Genomic DNA, 27,478 nt, shown 5'->3' with positions numbered 1-27,478 from the left:
AAGGGCCCCTGCCTTCACCTCGGCAGAGTTGGAGCAACTGGTGGATGGGGTCCTACACCAATACCGACTGCTGTATGGGCATCCAGACCTACAGGTGAGTACACTGTGAGCACAATGCATGGGGCATGAATGCATGGAATGGTGTGTGTGAAGGCCTCGTGTGGGGGGGGGGTGGATGGCCCCTGGGCGGCGAACAGGCTGTGTGCTGGGCCCTGTGTGTGCAAATGGCGACGTGAAGGGGTATGGTGGGCCATGAGTGTAACAGGCAGGACGGTCTGACTAATACCTTACCCTGTGTGTATTTCTCTGCTGGTCAGCGCCCATCAAAAGAAGGGTATATGGCATGCCATCGCCAAGGAGCTGCGTACCCTGGGGGTCTATGGCAGGCGGAGCACCCACTGTCGGAAACGGTGGGAGGACCTGAGACACTGGGCACGGAAGACGGCGGAGGTCCAGCTGGTGATGGCCTCTCTACGAGGAAGGGGTGCCCGTCGAACCCTTACCCCCCTGATGGCCCTCATGCTGACGGTGGCCTATCTGGAGCTAGATGGGCGCTTGAGGGCACCACAGCAGCCACAAGGGGGTGAGTGCAGTTCCCATCATTACCACTTACGCATGGTAGGGGTGTACCCGGGTGGGGGATGTGTGTCAGTGGGTGCCCTTAGGCCAGGCCGGACATTGCTGAGTAGGTCCCATGTTGGACAGGGTTCAGAAGTGATAATCCTGCTACCTAGCTTGTAGGCATCCACTACTGGGCAGGGCTGTGTGGGTCCCAGGTGTGCTGCAATTGGCGGTATGTGTCCATGCCCATGCCCTGGTGGCTAGCATTATTACTGGTAGTGCATTGCATAGTGTGTAGGCCTGTACCCTGTGTGTGAGTGTGCTGTGTACGCCAACGGTGGTGTTGGTGCAGCCCTTGACCAAGTGTGTCCTTTGTCCCCCCCCTTTTTGTTTTGTCACCCTGTCCTTATGTGCATTGGCATCATCTGGAGGAGGAGCAGAGGCACTGGCGACGAAGGGAGCTGCATCCCACAGGACCCAGGAGGCGGAGGACACCGACGCTGAGGGCACCAGTGGGACTGAGGGTGAGGGGAGCACCACAGTAGAGACTGGAGGGGACAGTTCGGAGACAGATACCTCCTCCAATGGGAGCTCCCTGGTGGTGGCGTACACTTCTGTGCCCACCCCAGATACAGTTACAGCCGCCACCCCTGTACCAGCACGCCCTCCCAGCAGCCCCTCATCGAGTTTCCCATGCCCACTCACCCAGGAGGGTGGGCATCTCCTTCGCCCCAGGCACCTCAGGCCCTGCCCCAGTGAGCCCTGCTGCCCTGAGTAAGGAGGCTATTGTGCGATCCATCTCTGTAGGGCAGTCAACCATTGTGAATGCCATCCCGCGGCTGGCAGCCCAAATGCAACAGACACATGCATTTCTGGAGGGCATTCACACTGCCTTGGAAGCCCAACAGAGATCAATCCAGGCTCTGGCCCCCTCTCTGGCGGCACCCATTGTCCCTGTTTCCACCCCCCCCCTCCAACTTCCTCTTCCCAGTTCCATTCTCCTCAACCTCAACCTATCCCAAGCACACAGGCAGACGTACATGCACACAGGACCACACACAAGAGTGGCACAGGCAAACACAAGCACCACACATCATCCCACAGGCACTCACACAAACACCATCCAGATGCAGACATACCAACATCCACTGCCTCCACTGTGTCCCCCTCCTCCTCCTCCACCTACCTCCCAGTTGCGTCCACACTCACACTTGCATGCACTACACCATCTTCCTCTACCAGCATCACCACCACACCAAGCAGAACACACACCTCACTTGCAGACACTACTACAACAGCCATGCACACGTCCCCTGTATCCTCTCCCACTGTGTCTGTCTCCCCCTCCCAAGGTACACAAACGCAAGCACTCAGACACCCAACAGCCCTCCACCTCACAACAGCATCCAGTCCATGCACCTGCACTCAAACACAGTAGACAGACACCACCTACAACCACTCCCTCTTCCTCCACTCCCAAACCTTCTCCCTCTTCCCGCCCCAATGTTTCTAAGAAGCTTTTCCTCTCCACCATTGACCTCTTCTCCCTCCTCCCCCTAGTCCTTCGTGTCTGGCCAGGGTGGCAATAACCCAGGCAAGCACCTCAGCCACCCAGTCCACGGGCCCAGTAGTCTCCACACCCACTCGTGGTGGGAAAGGATCCAGGGCACCAGCCAGCCTCACAGAAAGTGTGCCTGCCCCACCTGCTGCCAGGAAGGGCAAGGAGCCTGCCCCAAATGCTGCCAGGAAGGCCAAGGGGCCTGCACCAGCAGGCAGAAAGGACAAGGGGCCTGGTACAGGGACTTACTCCTCGGAGCCCACACCACCAACTATGGTTGTGCAGCCGTCCGAGGTTGCAGGGGATGTGCTGGAGCCTCCCCCCACCACTACCAGAAGCAGCAGCAGCACCTCCACCACCAGCAGTGGGCAACCGTCCAAGGCTGCAGGGGATGGGCTGGAGCCTCCCCTACCTCTACCAGCAGCAACGCCACCACTACCAGCAGCACCACCAATGAGCAGCCGTCACCGCTGGCGGACGGTCTGTAGTCCTGCCTCCATGGGCTGTTGTGCAGCCTGCCCCCTGCTAATCCTGTGGGAATGACACCCAGCTGAGAGACTGTGACCTTGCACTCCCCAGGATCAGAAGCACAGGGCACGATGCCCCCTCCAGAGCCAGTGGGTATGGCACCCACTCACCCCATCCTCCCCAGGATCTACAGCACAGGGCATGATGCCCCCTCCAGAACCAGTGGGTATGGCACCCACTCACCCCATCCTCCTTACGATCTACAGCACAGGGCACAGTGCCCCCTCCAGAACCAGTAGGTATGGCACCCACTTGAGAGACTGTGGCCTTGCACTCCCCAGGACAGAGCAATGGGCATGTTACCTCCTCCAGAGAATGTGGGCAAGTCACCCACTTGAGAGACTGTGGCCTTGCAGTCCCTAGGACCAAGCACAGGGCATGTTACCCCCTCCAGGGCCAGTGGTGTTGTTCCATCTGCCAGCTAAGGTGCCCGTCGCCCTGAGGTGCCTGCTTATTTTCCAACTGATGCCCCTGCAGTGTTCTCTCTGTGTTGCTGCAGGAGACAAGTGGGGCCTTGGACTTTGTGATGTAGCCTTGTGGCCCACGAGCATTGAGGACTGGGCAGTGTCCCTTGAACTGTACATATGTATATACCATTAGATTGTATTTTCGTATTTCTACTATATTTATATTATTACACTCACTTTCATCTATTCCTGTAGTCCTTGCATTATTCCTAAGGGGTATGGGGTAAATATGTTTTCTTACTGCATCTGATTGTGTTTATGGTGTTAGGGGCGTGGGGGGGGGGGGCTGTTGCGTGTGTGTGCCACTCTCTTTTTACTCACCCCCTCCCCTGTGTGCTAGGAGGCTGTACTCACCGTGGTCGTCTTCGCCCTCATTGGTGTCCGTGGTGGAGCAGGACGTAGAAGATCATTGGAAAGATCTGCAGCTCGGGCTCCATGTCGGCATGGTTGTTCTATGTGTCTCCAATGGTGAGTCCTTTCACTTCTGTGCAGTGTTTCCGCCAGGCTTTTGATGTCATTGGTAACCCCCTGGAAAAGGTGGCAGATTGGGTTATCTGATTACGGTGGGCGGAAAATTGGCTTCTGCCTGGCTGCAGACGGCTACCGCCATGGTGGCTGTTGTTACCTCCCTGGAGGTTGGTGTTGTAAAGTGGCTGTCTATCTGAGTTTGCACCGCCATGGTCATAATTTGGCGGTAATTACCGCCAGCCTGTTGGGGGTATTGCTGCCACTTTATCACCGACCGACAGGGTTGTAATGAGGGCCATAATATTTATCTGATAAGATGCAGGTCAAAACGATTAAAATGAAATAAGTATATGTTGATAAATAACTGTAAAAGTGATATAAAGTGTCTTTAGTTTTTAAAAAGCAATAAATGTCTCTTTCAAGCACAAAGTACCTGGTTCTCGTTCAAAATCTCCGCAAAGAACCGCAGGGTAGGAGATGCATGGAAAACAAGGGGGTGTGCATCGATTTCTCTGGCCGCACGCGGCGATGTGTCATTTAGATTTCAAGCAGGGACGGCTGTGCATTGATTTCCGGCGCTCGGTCGTGGATCCTCTTCGGGTTGTGGGTTTTTCGGATGCCCCAGGGACGATGTGTGGATTTCTGGCACTGAAAGGACGAAGTCACAGGGGCTGCGTCAATCCGGTGGGCGTTCTGTGGAAATTTCTACCGCATGGCAGGTGCTGCGTCGATTGCGCTCTGGAAGCCAGGCTGCATCATTCCAGATCAGCTGTGCGTCAATCCAGTGGGCTGTGCGCCGAATTTCCGGTCACTACGCAGGCGCTGCGTCGATCTTCCCATTGCAAAGTTGGGCTCCATCATTCCAGTTCGGCGTGCAGTGAATTTTTCACCGCAGTGCAGGCTGTGTGTCGTTTCCGGCAGACTGTGTGTCAATTTTCACAGCACAAGGAGTCCTTCTTGAAGAGATGAAGTATTTTTGGTCCTGAGACTTCAGAGAACAGGAGGCAAGCTCTATCCAAGCCCTTGGAGAGCACTTCTCACCACAGCCAGAGAGCAGCAAGGCAGCAGGGCAACAGCAAGGCAGCAGTCCTTCACAGAAAGCAGACAAGTGAGTCCTTTGGGCAGCCAGGCAGTTCTTGGCAGGATGCAAGTTCTGGTTCAGGTTCTCTTCTCCAGGAAGTGTCTGAGTTGGTAGGGGCAGAGGCCCTGTTTAAATACACAAATGTGCCTTTGAAGTGGGGGGACTTCAAAGAGTGGCTTAGAAGAGCACAAGGTCTTCTTTCAGTTCAATCCTGTCTGCCAGGGTCCGAGTAGGGGGTGTGGCAGTCCTTTGTGTGATGGCAGGCTACTGTCCTTTGACATGCAAGTGTCAGGCCCTCCACCCTCCCAGCCCAGGAAGACCCATTCAAAATGCAGATGTATGCAAGCGAGGCTGAGAATCCTGTGTTTGGGGTGTGTCTGACTGAATGCACAAGGGAGCTGTCAACTGAACCCAGCCAGACGTGGATTGTAAGGTAGAGAAGGATTTAAATGCAGAGAAATGCTCACTTTCTAAAAGTGGTATTTCTAAAATAGTAATATTAAATCCAACTTCACCAGTCAGCAGGATTTTGTATCACTATTCTGGCCATACTAAATATGACCTTCCTACTCCTTTCAGATCAGCAGCTACCACTCAGACAATATATGAGGGTAGCCCCAATGTTAGCCTATGAAGGAAGCAGGCCTCACAGCAGTGTAAAAACGAATTTAGGAGTTTTACACTACCAGGACATGTAAACTACACAGGAACATGTCCTGTCTTTTGCCTACACAGCACCCTGCCCTATGAGTTACCTAGTGCATACCTTAGGGGTGACTTACATGTAGAAAAAGGGGAGTTTTAGGCCTGGCAAGTACTTTTAAATGCCAAGTCAAATTGGCATTGAAACTGCACACACAGGCCTTGCAATGGCAGGCCTGAGACAAGGTTAAGGAGCTACTTAAGTGGGTGGCACAATCAGTGCTGCAGGCCCATTTGTAGCATTTAATCTACAGGCCCTGGGCACATATAGTGCACTTTACTATGGACTTATAAGTAAATTAAATAATCCAATCGGATATGATCCAATGTTACCATGTTGAAAGGGAGAGAGCAAATGCACTTTAGCACTGGATAGCAGTGGTAAAGTGTGCAGAGTCTTAAAACTAGCAAAAAACAGTGTCTAAAGAATGGAGGGAGGCAGGCAAAAAGTTAGGGGTGACCACCCTAAGGCTGTCAGGTCTAACACCTAGTAATGCCCATACAAACTTTCAGTGTAAAATAACTGTCAAGATCTTTCAATGCCGCCTCAAAGACATTAAAATCTCCTGCTACTGGAGCCTTTAACATTTGATTATTCACTCTTAACCCATAAGGACCCAAAGAATGTAGTAAAATTTGTTTTTTCTGTTCCGGTGAAAAGTTGCCAGAATCATCACCTGCAGCAATGTAACTAATAAAATATTCCTTCCACTCCATCCATTTAATAGTTGGTTCAGTACCTGTTGGCCAAAATGCATGTGGTGGACATATACTGAAATTCTGTGTTACCATTATTTGATAATTCCTCAAAACTAAAGTTGAAGAAGAATGGTGCCAGTGCTCCGTAGAGAAACACGATAGTTATGCAAATGTTAATGTATACGTGTCCACGTAACCGAGTGCAACTAGTTAGCCATGGTTTCCATTGTTTTCAATAAGGATTATCCCAATAATTCACATTCACTGGGAATTTGGGCTGGTCACATCAACGTGAGGTAAACCAGGAACGTTTGTTTCTACAGGAGGTAGAAGTGTCCAAATATATTGTGCGATGAACTACTGGCAATGCTTGTGCGTATTAGAGTTCTCAGCACGTGCGTACAGTGTTATCAGCCTGCATTACCAGAGTAACAAAATCAGCACGAGGATCCCCCCAATGCTAAAGACCATTTCTCGTCTCTTGATTTTCTTGATTTCCTTTGAAGATTTTGGTCCTTCTGGAATTCACGTTCCCTGCGCCCCGCCTCCGCCTTCCTGCCGTTCCAATGATTCCCACAGTAGTTGAACAAAACAGGCTGTAAATGTCTGCTACCGTCTCTGAAATAGATTTTTGACTCCAGATGCTTGTTGCCAAATTGTTGTGATTAAATCCAACAACAATTTGTAGTTAATAGCTTTATTGTCTGGCGCCTGTGGAAAACACGTTCTTTCCAGTCGCTTTCCACTGTTGTCCCCACTCAGTGTTCCACACAGTGCATAGCAAGGGTGGAACACATTTAATCATAAACACAACACTCTGTCACTCAGTATGTGCCATCTGCAACATATTTGCTATGCCTTGCAGGCAGAGGGTGGCCAGTATTTTCTTTACTTTTGTCAAACGAGGGTCCCACAAAACGTATTTAGGAGTTATCAGAAAAATCAGATCTTTCATTATGGACTCTTTTCTGAAACAACATGCAAAATAATGCCCTTTTCACAATACAAGTGAAACTGAAAGTGACAGAGGTCTGTAGTTTAATGCTTAGGACACAACAGTGGGTCATGTGCTCTCTGCTGGGATGTTTTCGTATGTTGAACAGGTTTTATTCTGCACAGACCCTGCTCACCCATTCTTTCTGTGGTCGATAAATGGATCGTTGAATTAATGACACCTGTTACAGTGCCATGAAATGCCGGAAAATGCTGTGGAATGCATTTTCTTTTTTTTTTATAAACAATTTTTTATTTTTTTTGAGAAAGGAAAACAGTAAACAAATTAGTAAAGCATGTGAGCACATCGAGCAATTCGAATAAAGCATTTTTGATACATTGTGACATTGAGTAACGATACCGATAATGATAACAGTAGTATCTGTAATTGAGTTGTTGCTCCCCAGGTGACACCGATATTTGGGACAGAGTTTGAGCCAAAGGGTGAACCACAATATATTTATTAGTGTTCCAGTACTACAGTGTGAGGCCTGTTCCCATGTCCACCTACCATATCATTTCCATCCATTTCCCCCATATCTTTTCAAATTTCCGAGGGCAACCTCTCGATTCATACACCACTTTTTCTTGGCTGGCACTCCAGTCAACTCCCCTCCTCCATTTTCGAAGCGATGGACCTGGTGGAATGCATTTATAACAACTCAAATTGTACGCACCTTTCCTCTTTTTATTCCCTGTTTCTGGAATGCTCTGCTTTTGGACTCTATTACATTTGTGTCTGCAACTCACTTCATTCTTCCACACCGAATAGATCATCGTACTTTTATCACATTTCCCACACGCTGTTCTGATTTTTTGCATTTGGTTGCCAACAGTAGGCTCAAGCACTATTTCTTGGGGGGGCTAAGACTTATTCAGGGCACAATCACCTTGCATGACATCACGGCACGTGGAATCACAGGTAGTGGCATCACAACCCATGACCTCACAGGAAATTACATCATAAGAAGTGACATCTGATCTTAAGACCTCACGCATATGCTTACCGCAAGAAAGCAAAGCCTTCGCTAGGGGTCTCTTTGCCCATCGTAGGGCAAATGACTTCAGTTTGGGCCGAGTGTAAAGTGCAGAATAATTCTAAATTTTCCTTTGGAAGGTGTGAGATGTCTGCTAACATTTGGTCAACACAGAGTAAACAATACATGAATTGATTTCTCTGGACATACATTCCCACGATTTTATTAAACATGGCGGCTTAATATAAGGCTGTGCAGACTAGACCCAAACCTTGCTAACTTAAGGCCTACAGTTAATATGCAAATACATAACATGTAATCATTAATACAACACATGACTACAAATTTCTTAATACATACCCTTCAATTAATATTAATAAGCATTTAATAAAAGCATTACGTATTTAATGACAGCCACTCAAGTGGGCACATTTTCCAAGTCACACATAATTTTCTATAATACTCAAATTCTATGCATATTCTTAATTCAAAATACATAAAATTAATTAGTAATAAATTCAGCGTTCCCAAAGTCACGGCGTGTGAAATCGCACGTGGACTCAGAGGTAGTGGAATCACAACCCATGACCTCACAGGAAATACATCAGAAGAAGTGATATCTGTAGGAGGCTGGCCTGGCTTATAGTGGGTACCTTGAGGTACGTACACCTTGTGCCAGGTCCAGTTATACCTTATTAGTAGATTAGTAGTGTTCTAGCAGCTTAGGCTGATAGGGGTAGCTATAGCAGAGCAGCTTAGGCTGAACTAGGAGACATGCAAAGCTCCTACTATACCACTTATATCATATAGCACGATATCATAAGAAAAAAAATACTCAGAGTTAATTTAAAAAAGGTGCTTTATTTTAGTGACAATATGCCAAAAGTATCTCAGAGGATATACTCCCTTAGGAGGTAAGTAGAATACCCAAAATATACACACAAACTAAAATCAGGTAAGTAAAACACTTAGAAAAGTAGTGCAAACACTGTAGAACACAATAGAATGCAATAGGAGACAATAGGCCTAGGGGCAACACAAACCAAATACTCCAAAAGTGGAATGCGAACCACGAATGGACCCCAGGCCTAGTGTAGTGTGTAGAAGGTCGCTGAGAGTGTAAGAAAACACTAAGGGTGTCCAACATACCCCACCCCAAGACCCTGAAGAGTAGGAGTAAAGTCACCCTACTACCCCAGGAAGACAGTAAAGTCGAGATAGGGGATTCTGCAAAGACAACAACCGACTGCAAAGCACTGAAGACGGATTCCTGGACCTGAGGATCTGCAAAGGAAGGGGACCAAGTCCAAAAATCACACAAGTGTCCAGTGGGGGCAGGAGCCCACTAAACCCCGGATGAAGGTGCAAAAGGACTGCCTCTGGGTGGAAGAAGCTAAAGATTCTGCAACAACGGAAGGTGCCAGGAATTTCTCCTTTGGTCAGAAGATGTCCCAGGGCGTGCTGGAGGATGCAGAGTTGTTTCCACGCAGAAAGATCACAAACAAGCCTTGCTAGCTGCAAGAGTTGTGGTTGAAGGTTTTGGGTGCCGCCAGGGCCCAGAAAGGACCAGAAGGTCTCCCCTTGGAGGAGGAGACAGAGGGGGCGCTCAGCAATAGATAGAGCCCACGTAGAAGTAGGCAGCACCCGCAGAAGTACCTGAACAGGTGTTCAAGAAATCTGAGCATGGCGGTCATCTCAGCACAACAAAAGAGGGTCCCATGAAGTCAGAGGTCAACTCATCGAGTTGGGCAATGCAGGACAGAGTGCTGGGGACCTAGGCTGTGCTGTGCACGAAGGAAGTCTTGCAAAAGTGCACAGAAGCCCTAGCAGCTGCAGATCACACAGTACACAGGATTACTGTCTGGCGTGGGGAGGCTAGGACTTACCTCCACCAAATTTGGACAGAAGGACCACTGGACTGTCGGGGTCACTTGGATCCAGCTACTGTGTTCCAGGGACCATGCTCGTCAAGATGAGAGGGGACCCAGAGGACCGGTGATGCAGTAGTTTGGTTCCTGCGTTGGCAGAGGAAAGATTCCATCGACCCACGGGAGATTTCTTCTTGGCTTCCAGTGCAGGGTGAAGGCAGACAGCCCTCAGAGAATGCACCACCAGGAAACAGTCGAGAAAGCCGGCAGGATTAGGCGCTACAATGTTGCTGGTAGTCTTCTTGCTACCTTGTTGCGGTTTTGCAGGCGTCCTGGAGCAGTCAGCGGTCGATCCTTGGCAGAAGTCAAAGAGGGAAGTGCAGAGGAACTCTGGTGAGCTCTTGCATTCGTTATCTGACGAGGAACCCACAGGAGAGACCCTAAATAGCCCTCAGAGGAGGATTGGCTATCTAACCAGGAAAGAGCCTATCAGGAGGGGTCTCTGACGTCACCTGCTCCCACTGGCCACTCAGAGGTCTCCATTGTGTCCTCACACCTTTGCATCCAAGATGGCAGAGGTCTGGGACACACTGGAGGAGCTCTGGGCACCACCCCTGGGGTGGTGATGGACAGGGGAGTGGTCACTCCCCTTTCCTTTGTCCAGTTTCACGCCAGAGCAGGGGCTGGGGGCTCCCTGAACCGGTGTAGACTGGCTTATGCAAGGAGGGCACCATCTGTGCCCTTCAAAGTATCTCCAGAGGCTGGGGGAGGCTACTCCTCCCCAGCCCTTAACACCTATTTCCAAAGGGAGAGGGTGTAACTCCCTCTCTCAGAGGAAATCCTTTGTTCTGCCTTCCTGGGACTGGGCTGCCCAGACCCCAGGAGGGCAGAAACCTGTCTGAGGGCTGGCAGCAGCGGCAGCTGCAGAGAAAACCCCAAAGAGCTAGTTTGGCAGTACCCGGGGTCCATGCTGGAGCCCCGAGGATGTATGGGATTGGCACCCCAATCCCAGATTTGGCTTGGGGGGACAATTCCATGATCTTAGACATGTTACATGGCCATGTTCGGAGTTACCATTGTGAAGCTACACATAGGTATCGACTTATATCTAGTTCACACGTGTAATGATGTCCCCGCACTCACAAAGTCCGGGGAAATTGCCCTGAACAATGTGGGGGCACCTTGGCTAGTGCCAGGGTGCCCTCACCCTTAGTAACTTTGCACCTAACCTTCACTAAGTGAGGGTTAGACATATAGGTGACTTATAAGTTACTTAAGTGCAGTGTAAAATGGCTGTGAAATAACGTGGACGTTATTTCACTCAGGCTGCAGTGGCAGGCCTGTGTAAGAATTGTCTGAGCTCCAAAAGGGTGGCAAAAGAAATGCTGCAGCCCATAGGACCCCAATACCCTGGGTACCTAGGTACCATATACTAGGGGATTATAAGGGTGTTCCAGTGTGCCAATCAGAATTGGTAAAATTAGTCACTAGCCTGCAGTGACAATTTTAAAAGCAGAGAGAGCATAAACACTGAGGTTCTGGTTAGCAGAGCCTCAGTGATACAGTTAGGCACCACCCAGGGAACACATACAGGGCACATCTTATGAGCACTGGGGTCCTCGCTAGCCGGATCCCAGTGACACAGGCAAAAACAATCATACATATAAGTAAAAAATGGGGGTAACATCCCAGGCAAGATGGTACTTTCCTACACAACCCCCTCCCCCCCAAGCGAGGGACAATAAGGCTTACCTTGCCCAGATGAGTCTTCATTGTCTAAGTGGAAATATCTGGAGAGTCCATCTGCATTGGAGTGGGTACTCCCAGGTCTATGTTCCACTGTATAGTCCATTCCCTGTAGGGAGATGGACCACCTCAACAATTTAGGGTTTTCACCTTTCATTTGTTTTAGCCAAAGTAGAGGTTTGTGGTCTTCCTGAACAATAAAGTGAGTACCAAACAGGTATGGTCTAATCTTTTTCAGTGCCCAGACCACAGCAAAGGCCTCCCTCTCTATGGCAGACCTAACCTTTTCTCTAGGGGTCAACCTCCTGCTGATAAAAGCAACAGGTTGATCCTGGCCCTCAGTATTAAGCTGTGATAGCACTGCCCCAATCCCCAATTCAGAAGCATCAGTCTGGACTATGACTTTTTTGGAGTAGCAAAGGCTTTTTAGGACAGGTGCAGAGCACATGGCCTGTTTGAGTTCATCAAAAGCTTTTTGACAGCTAGCTGTCCACAATACCTTTTAGGCAACTTCTTACTAGTGAGGTCATTAAGAGGAGCTGCTATGGAGCCATCATTCTTCATGAACCTCCTATAGTACCCTGTGAGGCCTAAAAAGGCTCTCACCTGGGTGTGAGTTGTAGGGGGAGCCCATTCCATAATGGTCTGGATCTTCCCCTGTAGTGGTGCAACCTGTTCCCCACCTACCAGGTGGCCCAGATAAACTACTTTCCTCTGCCCTATCTGGCACTTTGAGGCCTTGATAGTGAGGCCTGCCTTTTGCAGGGCCTCCAAAACTTTCCACAGGTGGACCAGGTGATCATCCCAGGTGGAGCTAAAGACAGCTATATCATCCAGATATGCTGCACTAAAAGCTTCCAACCCTTGCAGGACTGTGTTCATCAACCTTTGAAAAGTGGCAGGTGCATTCTTCAGACCAAAGGGCATTACAGTGAATTGATAGTGCCCTCTAATGGTTGAAAATGCAGTCTTGGGTTTAGCATCTTCTGATATTTTAATCTGCGAATACCCTGCAGTTAAATCAAAAGTGCTTAGATACTTGGAAGAAGCCAGTGTATCTATCAGCTCATCTGCCCTGGGTATAGGGTGAGCATCTGTCTTGGTTACTTGGTTGAGCCCCCTATAGTCAACACAAAACCTCATCTCTCTTTTTGCATCCTTACTGTGAGGTTTTGGGACAAGCACCACTGGGCTAGCCCATGCGCTTTCTGAAGGCTCAATTACTCCTAAGTCTAACATTTTCTGAACCTCTTGTTAAATGCAGTCCCTGACATGGTCAGGCTGCCTATAAATCTTACTTTTGAAAGGTAAACTGTCTCCAGTATTGATTGTATGCTCACACCAAGTAGTGGTACCTGTTATCAGTGAGAAGAGTTCAGAACACTGACTTAAAAGATTTACACAGTTATCTTTCTGCTCAGCAGTAAGACAATCTGCAAGTACTACTCCTTCCACTAAGCCATCAGCTTCAGTGGTGGATAAGAGATCAGGGAGAGGGTCACTTTCTTCTTCCTGTCCCTCATCAGTTCCCACGAGCAGGGTGAGATCAGCCCTGTGATAGTAGGGTTTTAGACGGTTGACATGGAGCACCCGAAGGGGACTCCTGGTAGTGCCCAGGTCTACCAACTAGGTAACCTCACCCTTTTTCTCAACAATTAGATGGGGTCCACTCCATGTGTCCTGGAGTGCTCTTGGGGCCACAGGCTCCAATACCCACACCTTCTGTCCTGGGTGGTACTGGGTCAGGACATCCTTCTGGTCATGCCATTGCTTTTGCAGCTCCTGGCTGGCCTGAAGGTTTTTACGGGCCTTTTTCATGTACTCAGCCATTCTTGATCTTAGGCCAAGTACATAACCCACAATGTCCTGTTTAGGAGCTTTTAAAGGTTGTTCCCAACCCTCCTTAACAAGTGCAAGGGGACCTCTCACAGGGTGCCCAAAGAGGAGTTCAAAGGGACTAAAGCCCACTCCTTTTTGGGGTACGTTCCTGTAAGCAAAAAGGAGGCAAGGTAACAGGACATCCCATCTCCTTCTGAGTTTTTCAGGGAGTCCCATTATCATACATTTGAGAGTTTTATTAAACCTCTCAACCAGACCATTTGTTTGTGGATGATAAGGAGTAGTGAACTTGTATGTTACACCACACTCCTTCCACATTGCTTTGAGGTATGCAGACATGAAGTTACTACCTCTGTCTGACACCACTTCCTTAGGGAAACCCACTCTGGAAAAGATTCCCAGGAGGGCCTTTGCCACTGCAGGAGCTGTAGTGGTCCTTAAGGGGATAGCTTCAGGGTACCTAGTGGCATGGTCCACTACTACCAGGATAAACCTATTGCCTAAAGCTGTTGGAGGGTCAAGGGGGCTAACTATGTCAACCCCTACTCTTTCAAAGGGCACCCAACCACAGAAAGTGAAATTAAGGGGGCCTTTGGGGTGCCACCAGTCTTGCCACCGGCTTGGCAGGTCACACAAGAGCGACAAAACTCTTTAGTGTCCTCTGACATATGAGGCAAGTGAAACTAGGGAACAAGCCTGTCCGAAGTTTTACTTTGGCCCAAATGCCTAGTCAAAGGAATGTCATGTGCTAAGGTAAGAAGAAACTCTCGGTATTGCAAAGGGATGACCAATCTAATGGCAGCTCCAGGTTTAGGGTCCCTTGACTCAGTATACAGGAGGTTGTCTTCCCAATACACCTTATGGCTATCACTGACATCCCCATTCTGCTGTTTGACAGCTTGCTGTCTCAAACCCTCTAATTTGGGACAGGTGTGCTGTGCCACACTCAGCTCTTCCCTAGCAGGCCCCCCTGCACCTAAAAGCTCAGCGGTGTCTGCTGCTAGTTCATCCGGTGTAGGTTTTGCACAGGGAGAGGATTCCTCTTCCTCAAAAGGGGAATCTTCTGGTGAGGGAGGGATAGTGGGCAAGGATTTACCCTTCCTACCCCTAGCTTTTGGGAGCACTTGGTCCATTGTTCCAGGATCCAAGTTTCCCTGTCCTTTTTTCTTTTTGGCCTGAGCCCTTGTCAAAACAAAAATATGCTCAGGAATGCCCAGCATTGCTGCATGAGCCTCCAACTCCACTTCCGCCCAAGCTGATGTCTCCAAATCATTGCCTAGTAAGCAATCTACAGGTAATTCAGTGGCTACCACAACTTTCTTTGGACCAGTAACCCCCTCCCCCCCAACAGACATGGGGTGGCTAAGTGTTTTATTGTGAGAATCAGTCACTTGGTACTGATGACCAAGTAGGTGTTGATCAGGGTGAACCAGTTTCTCTATAACCATAGTCACACTGGCTCCTGTGTCCCTGTAGGCCTCAACCTCAACACCATTCATTAGGGGTAGTTGCTTGTACTTACCCACATTAAGGGGACAAGCAACCAAGGTGGCAAACTCAATGCCACCATCAGAGACTAAAACAGCCTCTTTGTTCTCCTTAACAAGACCAACCCCAACTACACTGCCAATAGTGAGCCCAGCTACACCCTTGGATTAGCTATTTGTAGTAGACTTCCCACCACCACTGTTATCACTAGGGGCACTAGAGGTTGCAGTTGGGGTTGTGGTAGTGGGAGCCTTGGTCTCTTTCTTTGGACAAGTGGCATCACTTGCCCAATGGCCTTTTACTTTACATAAATAACACTATGGCTTTTTCTGATTGTGAGAAGAGGATTTGGACCCACCACCCCCAGAGGACTTTTGTGGGCCTGATGAAGACTCAGCATGTTTTTTATCTTTGTCCCCACCCTTGTCAGAAGACTTATCATACTTCTTCTTGCCATCCTTTTCACCCCCTGTATGAACTTTTCTGTTCACTCTTGTTCTGACCCATTTGTCTGCCTTCTTTCCCAATTCTTGGGGAGAGGTCAGATCTGGGTCTACCAAGTAATGGTGCAGCAGATCAGACACACACCTGTTCAAAATATGCTCTCTCAGGATTAGATTATACAGGCTTTCATAGTCAGTCACCTTACTGCCATTTAACCAACCCCCCAAGGCCTTCACTGAACAGTCTACAAAGTCTGTCCAGTCTTAAGAGGACTCTTTTCTGGTGTCTCTGAACTTAATCCTGTATTGTTCAGTGGTTAAGCCAAATCCATCCAAGAGTGCATCCTTCAAAACTTTGTAATTGTTAGCATCACTTTCTCTGACAGTAAGGAGCCTATCCCTACCCTTACCAGTGAAAGATAGCCACAAGATAGCAGCCCACTGCCTCTGAGGGACCAACTGTACCATACAGGCCCTCTCAAGTGCAGCAAACCACTTGTTAATGTCATCACCCTCCTTGTAAGGGGGGACTATCTTATGCAGGTTTCTGGAATCTTGCTCTCTAACAGGATTGCTATCAAAAACACTGCTGCTGCTACCATGGGGAACTAACCCCAACCTCTGCCTTTCCCTTTCCACATCCAGAGATTCCCTGTCTAAGGCAAGCTGCTGCTGTTTAAGCTTCAGTCTGGCCTCTTCCAACCTCAGCTTTCTAAGTTCCCTTTCCATTAAGTTATCCTCAGGGTGGGAGGCTTGGGAATTGTGAGACACAGAAGAAATATGGGAATTGGCAGAGAGAGACCTATCCCTAACTGGCTGGACTCTAGTAACCTGGCCTTTAGGAGTGAAAGGTGCCCTACTAGTGTGTGCCCCCCTCCCACTACCAGTGTCACTAGATGGCCTGTTAGCTGACAGGTCCTTGGGAGAACCCTCCCCTGCATCCTCAGGGGACTCCTCTGAGACTGGCTGGGTACCCCCTCCTCTACATCCTGATCCTGGGATGGGCCAGACAGGTTCTGGTCACTTTCTAGGAGAAGGCTAAGGAGAAGATCTTTTGTAGGATTCTTACCAATGGCTAAACCTCTTTCAATGCAGAGACCCCTCAAACCTTTAAAGTTTAGATTCCCATATGTTGCCTGGACAACTGTGGGAGTAAGCTCTACTGCAGACATGACAGAAAAGGTTTCGGACAGAGAGAGAAAAAACGTTTTGGAACTTTTAAAAGAACAGAGAAAAACTTTTTCAAACTTTTGAAAGCTTTTGAAAGTTTTCAGAAATTTTTCAGAAACTTTTTAGAAAGTTTTAGAGAAGTAAAGTTAAACTGTTTAGGTTACTGTTTATATTCTGAAGTATTTGGTATATGTTTTTCTTATGAAAAGTACCGATGACAAAGTGGTAAAGTAGTTACAAGTACTTATCCCACAGCTGCACCACCAATGTAGGAGGCTGGCCTGGCTTATAGTGGGTACCTTGTGGTACTTACACCTTGTGCCAGGTCCAGTTATCCCTTATTAGTAGATTAGTAGTGTTCTAGCAGCTTAGGCTGATAGGGGTAGCTATAGCCGAGCAGCTTAGGTTGAACTAGGAGACATGCAAAGCTCCTACTATACCACTTATATCATGTAGCACAATATCATAAGAAACACAATACTCAGAGTTACTAAAAATAAAGGTACTTTATTTTAGTGACAATATGGCAAAAGTATCTCAGAGGATATACTCCCTTAGGAGGTAAGTAAAATACCCAAAATATACACGCAAACCAAAATCAGGTAAGTAAAACACTTAGAAAAGTAGTGCAAACACTGTAGAACACAAAGGAATGCATTAGGAGACAATAGGCCTCATGCAACACAAACCATATACTCCAAAAGTGGAATGCGAACTGTTAGAAATGGGGTTTTTGGTTGGCAGTCAGGTTGCCCTCTGTCCAAGCAAGAACCCTCACTCTAGTCAGGGTAAGTCACACACAATCCAAAATCAGCCTGTGCTCACCCTCCGGTAGCTTGGCACGAACAGTCAGGCTTAACTTAGAAGGCAATGTGTAAAGCATTTGTGCAATAAATCATACAACACCATAGCATACCACCACAAAAATACACCACAATGTGTTTAGAAAAATATATAATATTTATCTGGGTATCTTCAGGTCAAAACGATCAAAGTTGCAATATGAATTTGTAAAGATATCACTGAAAAGTGATATAAAGCGTCTTAAGTCTTTAGAAAGTAAACAGAGTCTCTTTCAAACACAAAGTACCTGGTTTCTGGTGGAAAATCTCCTCAGAGGGCCACAAAGGAAGAGGTGCGTGGAAAAAGGTTGTGTGCGTCGATTTCTCCCCAGCACACACGGACTTGCGTCGTTATTTTCCACGCGGGGAAGTCGGCGTCGTTTTCCGGCGCGCGGACAGTCTCTTTCTGTGGATCGCGAGGATTACCAGATGTCCCGGGTCTGTGCGTGGATTTTCCTGCTTGTTCTCTGGCTGCGCGTCGGTCTGCGGAGCTGTGCGTCGAAATTACGATCTCACGGCAGGCGTCGCGTCGATTTCTCCTCTAGACTTCGATCTGCGGGGCTGCGCGTTGAAATTACGATCTCACGGCAGGCGTCGCGTCGATTTCTCCTCTAGAGGTCGGGCGGCGTTGTCCTTGCGAGGCCGTGCGTCGGATCTTCGATCGCCCCAAGAGCGTCCCAAGAGCGTCGCGTCGATCAGCGTCGGAGTGCGGCGTTTTTCTCGCCGCGAAACAAGCTGTGCGTCGAAATTTTCGGCGCACGGAGCGTCCAAGTAAAAGAGAGAAGTCTTTTTGGTCCTGAGACTTCAAGGAACAGGAGGCAAGCTCTATCCAAGCCCTTGGAGAGCACTTTCACAGCCAGACAAGAGTTCAGCAAGGCAGCAGGGCAACAGCAAGGCAGCAGTCTTTTGTAGAAAGCAGACAGGTGAGTCCTTTGAGCAGCCAGGCAGTTCTTCTTGGCAGGATGTAGTTTCTGGTTCAGGTTTCTTCTCCAGCAAGTGTCTGATGAGGTAGGGCAGAGGCCCTGTTTTATACTAAGTTGTGCCTTTGAAGTGGGGGTGACTTCAAAGAGTCTCTAAGAAAGGCACCAAGCCCCCTTTCAGTTCAATCCTGTCTGCCAGAGTCCCAGTAGGGGGTGTGGCAGTCCTTTGTGTGAGGGCAGGCCCTCCACCCTCCCAGCCCAGGAAGACCCATTCAAAATGCAGATGTATGCAAGTGAGGCTGAGTACCCTGTGTTTGGGGTGTGTCTGAGTGAATGCACAAGGAGCTGTCAACTAAACCTAGCCAGACGTGGATTGAAGGGCACAACAGTGCAAAGAAATGCTCACTTTCTAAAAGTGGCATTTCTAGAATAGTAATATTAAATCCGACTTCACCAGTCAGCAGGATTTTGTATTACCATTCTGGCCATACTAAATATGACCTTCCTGCTCCTTTCAGATCAGCAGCTGCCACTTCAACAGTGTATGAGGGCAGCCCCAATGTTAGCCTATGAAAGGAGCAGGCCTCACAGTAGTGTAAAAACGAATTTAGGAGTTTTACACTACCAGGACATATAACTACACAGGTACATGTCCTGCCTTTTACCTACACAGCACCCTGCTCTAGGGGTTACCTAGGGCACACATTAGGGATGACTTATATGTAGTAAAAGGGGAGTTCTAGGCTTGGCAAGTACTTTTAAATGCCAAGTCGAAGTGGCAGTGAAACTGCACACACAGGCCTTGCAATGGCAGGCCTGAGACAGGGTTAAGAGGCTACTGAGGTGGGTGGCGCAACCAGTGCTGCAGGCCCACTAATAGCATTTAATCTACCTAGCCTAGGCACATGTAGTGCACTCTACCAGGGACTTACAAGTAAATTAAATAGTCAATCATGGATAAACCAATCAGTAGTACAATTTCCCCAGAGAGCATATGCACTTTAGCACTGGTTAGCAGTGGTAAAGTGCCCAGAGGTCAAAAGGCAACAACAACAGGTCAGAAAAAATAGGAGGAAGGAGGCAAAAAGTTTGGGGATGTCCCTGTCAAAAAGCCAGGTCCAACATGACCCCCTACCAGCCTAAAGCCAGGGGAGAACAATCACTATCCTGATGTACTTCCCTGTTTGAGACGACAGAGCAAGGACCCAGGCCCACAACAGCAGGGGCATGCTCCAGTTCTTCGCCTTCCTGACTCCAATTGGATCACTCTGTCCATACTCTCAGGGCCCACTAAGCCAACCCATGGGGAACCTTTCTCCTTACCTGCGGATCCCATCTGTGCAGCACCTAACCTTACTTTGCTCACAGATGTATCCCAGGAGCAGGATAGTACCACCATGACCAACACAGTGGTGTTGCCCACTCTACCCCCGGGGTGTGACACTTGTCCCCTCCCCAGGGATAACTCTGTCCACCCGGACAGCAAGCTACAGTGATTACTGACAGCTTCCAGGGATGAGAGCCAGGCCCCAGGCCTCTCAAAGCTCTCCAACCACTGTGGCTGTGGAGAGTGGGGGGCGTTAGCCCCAGGTGCTGGGCACCCTTTAACCACTCTCCCTTCCACCAGGTCAGGGATGACAGCCTGAACCTGGTCCTCCCCTCTGGGGCTCTGTACCCTCCCTCCTGGAGCGGTACCCCCAGAGTCCAACATGGTCAGGGTGCTTACAGAAGTCGCCCTGTACCATTCCTCCACCAGTGCAGGGCTGTTAACCTGCAACTGGCCCTCCAACCTGGGGCCTGTACCTTCAGGTTGGACTAGGGCCCGGGGTGAGGCTTCCCTCCCCTGCCCTCCCTTCTGGGGTCCAGCACCCTCCAACCAGGAGTGGCCTCCTCAGAAGACAACATGGTAGGGGTACTGTTATCAGTAGCCCCTCCCTCCAGGTCCGGGGGGACACCCTGAACCTGGTCTTCCAGCCCAGGGTCTGTACCCTCAGACTGGATCACTGCCTGGCAAACCAGGACTTCCTGGGAGGCACACCTACCCCCCACCAGGTCAGAGTTTAACCTCTGCACCTGACCATTCAACTCAGAGTCACCACCCTGAAGTTGAACAATTGCCTGGCACGCCAGGACTTCCTGGAGGGCACACTGACCCTCCACCAGGTCAGAGTTTAACCTCTGAACTTGGCCATTCAACTCAGAATCACCACCCTGAAGTTGAACAATTGCCTGGCACGCCAGGACTTCCTGGAGGGCACACTGACCCTCCACCAGGTCAGAGTTTAACCTCTGAACTTGGCCATTCAACTCAGAGTCACCACCCTGAAGTTGAACAATTGCCTGGCACGCCAGGACTTCCTGGAGGGCACACTGACCCTCTCCCAGGTCAGAGTTTAACCTCTGAACTGGGCCATTCAACTCAGAGTCACCACCCTGAAGTTGAACAATTGCCTGGCGCACCAGGACTTTCTGGGAGGCACACCTACCTCCCACCAGGTCAGAGTTTAACCTCTGAGCCCGGTTCCCCAACCCAGGGTCACCACCCTGAGGTTGGGCAATTGCCTGGCACGCCAGGACTTCTTGGGAGGCACACCTACCTCCCACCAGGTCAGAGTTTAACCTCTGAACCTGGGTATCCAACCCAGGGTCACCACCCTGAGGTTGAACAATTGCCTGGCACGCCAGGACTTTCTGGGGGGCACACCTACCCCCCACCAGGTCAGAGTTTAACCTCTGAACCCGGTTATCCAACTCAGAGTCAGCACTCTGAGGTTGGACCACTGCCTGGTACACCAGGACTTTCTGGGGGGCACACCTACCCCCCAACAGGTCAGAGTTTATCCCATGAACCTGGTTAGCCAACCCAGAGTCACCACCCTGAGGTTGAACCATTGCCTGGCAGGCCAGGACTTCCAGGGAGGCACACCTACCTCCCACCAGGTCAGAGTTTAACCTCTGAGCCTGGTTCCCCAACCCAGAGTCACCACCCTGAGGTTGGGCAATTGCCTGGCACGCCAGGACTTTCTGGGGGGCACACCTACCCCCCACCAGGTCAGAGTTTAACCTCTGAACCTGGTCATACAACCCAGAGTCAACACCCTGAGGTTGGACAATTGCCTGGCACAGCAGGACTTCTTGGGTGGCACATCTACCTCCCACCAGGTCAGAGTTTAACCTCTGAACCTGGGTATCCAACCCAGAGTCACTACCCTGAGGTTGAATCTTTGCCTGGCATGCCAGGACTTCCTGGGGGCACTCTCACCCCCCACAAGGGACACACCGTCCCCAAGGGCCACACAAGAGTCTGGTTGGCGCAGGTCTCCCGACCTCTGCCCATCCGGCAGAGTCTGGGTTTCCCCCAAACCAGAAACGGTTTCACCTGGGTCATTCCCTGGGGGCTCTGCTCTCAGAGCTGTCCCCTGACTCTCAAGGTCCTCCACTGGGGTCTGCAACCCCCTCTCAACCCTATGTCTGGACTTCTGCACCCCCTCACTAGGAGGGGTACTGCCAGACACCAGAACTATTGGGATGCTGGCTACAGTCACCCCCCCAAGTTCTTCTGACACTGCGGGGCTTCCCTCAAAAGGTGGCCCTACGGTACAGGCTAGGCTTCCCTCCTGGTGTTCCCTCATGGAACCCTCTAGGACCTGGGACCTACCTGGGACACTACAATCCTTTCCCACCACACTCGGTTGGGAACCACCTAGACCACTCCCTTCAGGAGCACCCCCAAATGCCTCTTCAGACTCTCTGGTACTCACCCAGAAGTCTGCCTCCATTGTAAGTTCCCTGGGGTCAGAGAACTCACACTCCACCTGGTGTTGGCATAGCTCTGGAAAATAAGGACCAGACATATGCTCTCCAGCAATTACATCACTCTGCCCTTCACATGTATTAACCACAGTACCCTTCACCCAACCACCCAGTAACTCAACCTTGGAAAAGCACTCTACTTCACCCTCCTGAGACTGGTGAGACAGTATCTGTCTGTCCCTGACACTCAGCCCATACTTTTCTGGGATGTCTCTACACTCTATATCCAGGACGTCCACCAGGGGGGAACCCTTTTCTCTGTCACTCTCTGCTAGAGTCAGTAAAGTGTCCCTCCCCCCAGTAGGAATATGACTCCCTGTGCCAGTTCCCCAATCCTTCTCAGGGACCCTGTGCATAACGGGAACTACCTCATACCCTTGAACCGCCTGGGGTGTGTCAACTCCCTTCTTCAAGTTGGGCACCACATCTCTCTGCTTGTGCCCTTCTTCAGCAGTACTAGATGCAAGATTTTTGCTGCCACCATCTGAAATGGACTCAGCCCTTCCGGCCTCCAGTTTCAGCTCTTTACAGCTCAGCTCTTGAGCTGCAATCTTTTCTTCTTCCAGGGCTAAGAGTCTTTTTGCATCAACCTCTGCAAGATACTCCTCTAATTGTTGCTCCTGTCACCTTTGACCTCGGAGCCATTCATCTATTTCTGGGTCACTGTCCAACTCGGAGTAGTCTTCCTCCTCATGTGAGAAGTCTTCCTCCTCCTGTGCGTAGTCCTCCTCCTCATCTGAGGGGTACTTAGTCATTTGGTTTCTTGCTGCCTCTCTCTCTGCCCATCTTTCCTCCCCCCAGACTATGTAGTGATGGAGCATCTCCGCCTTAGTAGATCTCCTTGCTACAGGAAGGCCCCATTTTCTGCAAAGCTTCCTTAGGTCAGCCTTAGTGAGGTGGTCAGTACGAACAAAGAATGAGTAGGTACACAATCCCATTTTGATAAGATCTTATCAGCAAAAACCAAAATCCAAAGTCCAAAATATCAATAGTATATCCAGGAGGACATCAGAGAACCAAGAGCCAAAAAAGATGAAAAATCAAGTTGACCTTCAACTGTGGGTAGGTAGTGAAATACTTAGCTACTGTATGTCACTGCACAAACACAAGTCCTATCCTCACCGCTGATCACCAATCTTGGAAATGGGGTTTTTGGTTGGCAGTCAGGTTGCCCTCTGTCCAAGCAAGAACCCTCACTCTAGTCAGGGTAAGTCACACACAATCCAAAATCAGCCTGTGCTCACCCTCCGGTAGCTTGGCACGAGCAGTCAGGCTTAACTTAGAAGGCAATGTGTAAAGCATTTGTGCAATAAATCATACAACACCATAGCATAACACCACAAAAATACACCACACAGTGTTTAGAAAAATATATAATATTTATATGGGTATCTTCAGGTCAAAACGATCAAAGTTGCAATATGAATTTGTAAAGATATCACTGAAAAGTGATATAAAGCGTCTTAAGTCTTTAGAAAGTAAACAGAGTCTCTTTCAAACACAAAGTACCTGGTTTCTGGTGGAAAATCTCCTCAGAGGGCCACAAAGGAAGAGGTGCGTGGAAAAAGGGTGTGTGCGTCGATTTCTCCCCAGCACACACGGACTTGCGTCGTTATTTTCCACGCGGGGAAGTCGGCGTCGTTTTCCGGCGCGCGGACAGTCTCTTTCTGTGGATCGTGGGGATTACCAGATGTCCCGGGTCTGTGCGTGGATTTTCCTGCTTGTTCTCCGGCTGCGCGTCGGTCTGCGGGGCTGTGCGTCGAAATTACGATCTCACGGCAGGCGTCGCGTCGATTTCTCCTCTAGACTTCGATCTGCGGGGCTGCGCGTTGAAATTACGATCTCACGGCAGGCGTCGCGTCGATTTCTCCTCTAGAGGTCGGGCGGCGTTGTCCTTGCGAGGCCGTGCGTCGGATCTTCGATCGTCCCAAGAGCGTCCCAAGAGCGTTGCGTCGATCAGCGTCGGAGTGCGGCGTTTTTCTCACCGCGAAACAAGCTGTGCGTCGAAATTTTCAGCGCACGGAGCGTCCAAGTAAAAGAGAGAAGTCTTTTTGGTCCTGAGACTTCAAGGAACAGGAGGCAAGCTCTATCCAAGCCCTTGGAGAGCACTTTCACAGCCAGACAAGAGTTCAGCAAGGCAGCAGGGCAACAGCAAGGCAGCAGTCTTTTGTAGAAAGCAGACAGGTGAGTCCTTTGAGCAGCCAGGCAGTTCTTCTTGGCAGGATGTAGTTTCTGGTTCAGGTTTCTTCTCCAGCAAGTGTCTGATGAGGTAGGGCAGAGGCCCTGTTTTATACTAAGTTGTGCCTTTGAAGTGGGGGTGACTTCAAAGAGTCTCTAAGAAAGGCACCAAGCCCCCTTTCAGTTCAATCCTGTCTGCCAGAGTCCCAGTAGGGGGTGTGGCAGTCCTTTGTGTGAGGGCAGGCCCTCCACCCTCCCAGCCCAGGAAGACCCATTCAAAATGCAGATGTATGCAAGTGAGGCTGAGTACCCTGTGTTTGGGGTGTGTCTGAGTGAATGCACAAGGAGCTGTCAACTAAACCTAGCCAGACGTGGATTGAAGGGCACAACAAGATTTTAGTGCAAAGAAATGCTCACTTTCTAAAAGTGGCATTTCTAGAATAGTAATATTAAATCCGACTTCACCATTCAGCAGGATTTTGTATTACCATTCTGGCCATACTAAATATGACCTTCCTGCTCCTTTCAGATCAGCAGCTGCCACTTCAACAGTGTATGAGGGCAGCCCCAATGTTAGCCTATGAAAGGAGCAGGCCTCACAGTAGTGTAAAAACGAATTTAGGAGTTTTACACTACCAGGACATATAACTACACAGGTATGTGTCCTGCCTTTTACCTACACAGCACCCTGCTCTAGGGGTTACCTAGGGCACACATTAGGGATGACTTATATGTAGTAAAAGGGGAGTTCTAGGCTTGGCAAGTACTTTTAAATGCCAAGTCGAAGTGGCAGTGAAACTGCACACACAGGCCTTGCAATGGCATGCCTGAGACAGGGTTAAGGGGCTACTGAGGTGGGTGGCAGAACCAGTGCTGCAGGCCCACTAGTAGCATTTAATCTACCTGCCCTAGGCACATGTAGTGCACTCTACCAGGGACTTACAAGTAAATTAAATAGTCAATCATGGATAAACCAATCAGTAGTACAATTTCCCCAGAGAGCATATGCACTTTAGCACTGGTTAGCAGTGGTAAAGTGCCCAGAGGTCAAAAGGCAACAACAACAGGTCAGAAAAAATAGGAGGAAGGAGGCAAAAAGTTTGGGGATGTCCCTGTCAAAAAGCCAGGTCCAACACGAACCATGAGTGGACCACAGGCCTAGTGTAGTGTGTAGAGGGTCGGTGGGAGTGTAAGAAAACACTAAGGGTGTCCAGGATACCTCACCCCAAGACCCTGAAATGTAGGAGTAAATTTACCCTACTACCCCAGAAAGACAGTAAAGTCGAGATCGGGGATTCTGCAAAGACAACAACTGACTTCAAAGCACTGAAGATGGATTCCTGGACCTGAGGACCTGCAAAGGAAGGGGACCAAGTCCAAGAGTCACGCAAGTGTCCGGGGGGGGCAGGAGCCCACTAAACCCCGGATAAAGGTGCAAAAGGGCTGCCTCCAGGTGGAAGAAGCCAAAGATTCTGCAACAACGGAAGGTGCCAGGAACTTCTCCTTTGGTCAGAAGATGTCCCAGGGCGTGCTGGAGGGTGCAGAGTTGTTTCCACGCAGAAAGACCACAAACAAGCCTTGCTAGCTGCAAGAGTTGCGGTTGAAGATTTTGGATGCTGCCAGGGCCCAGGAAGAACCAGGAGATCGCCCCTTGGAGGAGAAGACAGAGGGGGTGCTCAGCAACAGAGAGAGCCCATGCAGAAGCAGACAGCACCCGCATAAGTACCTGAAGAGGCATTAAAGAAATCTGAGCACAGCGGTTGTCTCAGCACAACAAAAGAGGGTCCCATGAAGTTGGAGGTCAACTCAGCGAGTTGGGCAATGCAGGACAGAGTGTTGGGGACCTGGGCTGTGCTGTGCACGAAAGAAGTCTTGCAACAGTGCACAGAAGCCCTAGCAGCTGCAGATCACGCAGAACACAGGATTACTGTCTGGTGTGGGCGGGCAAGGACTTACCTCCACCAAATTTGGACAGAAGGACCACTGGACTGTCAGGGTCACTTGTATCTAGCTCCTGTGTTCCAGGGACCACGTTCGTCAAGATGAGAGGGGACCCAGAGGACCGGTGATGCAGAAGTTTGGTGCCTGCGTTGGCAGGGGGAAGATTCCGTTGGCCCACTGGAGATTTCTTCTTGGCTTCCAGTGCAGGGTGAAGGCAGACAGCCCTCAGAGCATGCACCACCAAAAAACAGTCGAGAAAGCCGGCAGGATTAGGCACTACAATGTTGCTGGTAGTCTTCTTGCTACTTTGTTGCGGTTTTGCAGGCGTCCTGGAGCAGCCAACGGTCGATCCTTGGCAGAAGTCGAAGAGGGAAGTGCAGAGGAACTCTGGTGAGCTCTTGCATTCGTTATCTGACGAGAAACCCATAGGAGAGAGCCTAAATAGCCCACAGAGGAGGATTGGCTACCTAACCAGGTAAGAGCCTATCAGGAGGGGTCTCTGACATCACCTGCTCCCACTGGCCACTCAGAGGTCTCCATTGTGTCTTCACACCTTTGCATCCAAGATGGCAGAGGTCTGGGACACACTGGAGGAGCTCTGGGCACCACCCCTGGGGTGGAGATGGACAGGGGAGTGGTCACTCCCCTTTCCTTTGTCCAGTTTCGCGCCAGAGCAGGGGCTGGGGGCTCCCTGAACCGGTGTAGACTGGCTTATGCAAGGAGGGCACCATCTGTGCCCATCAAAGCATTTCCAGAGGCTGGGGGAGGCTACTCCTCTCCAGCCCTTAACACCTATTTCCAAAGGAAGAGGGTGTAACACCCTCTCTCAGAGGAAATCCTTTGTTCTGCCTTCCTGGGAATGGGCTGCCCAGACCCCAGGAGGGCAGAAACCTGTCTGAGGGTTGGCAGCAGCAGTAGCTGCAGAGAAAACCCCAGAGAGCTAGTTTGGCAGTACCCGGGGTGCATGGGATTGGCACCCCAATACCAGATTTGGCTTGGGGGGACAATTCCATGATCTTAGACATGTTACATGGCCATGTTCGGAGTTACCATTGTGAAGCTACACATAGGTATTGACCTATATGTAGTTCGCGCGTTTAATGGTGTCCCCGCACTCACAAAGTCCGGGGAAATTACCCTGAACAATGTGGGGGCACCTTGGCTAGAGCCAGGGTGCCCTCACACTTAGTAACTTT

The sequence above is a fragment of the Pleurodeles waltl genome, chromosome 8 (assembly GCF_031143425.1).
Source record: "Pleurodeles waltl isolate 20211129_DDA chromosome 8, aPleWal1.hap1.20221129, whole genome shotgun sequence".
Taxonomy (NCBI): domain Eukaryota; kingdom Metazoa; phylum Chordata; class Amphibia; order Caudata; family Salamandridae; genus Pleurodeles; species Pleurodeles waltl.
The sequence above is the reverse complement of the archived record's forward strand: the minus strand, read 5'-3'. Positions refer to the sequence as shown.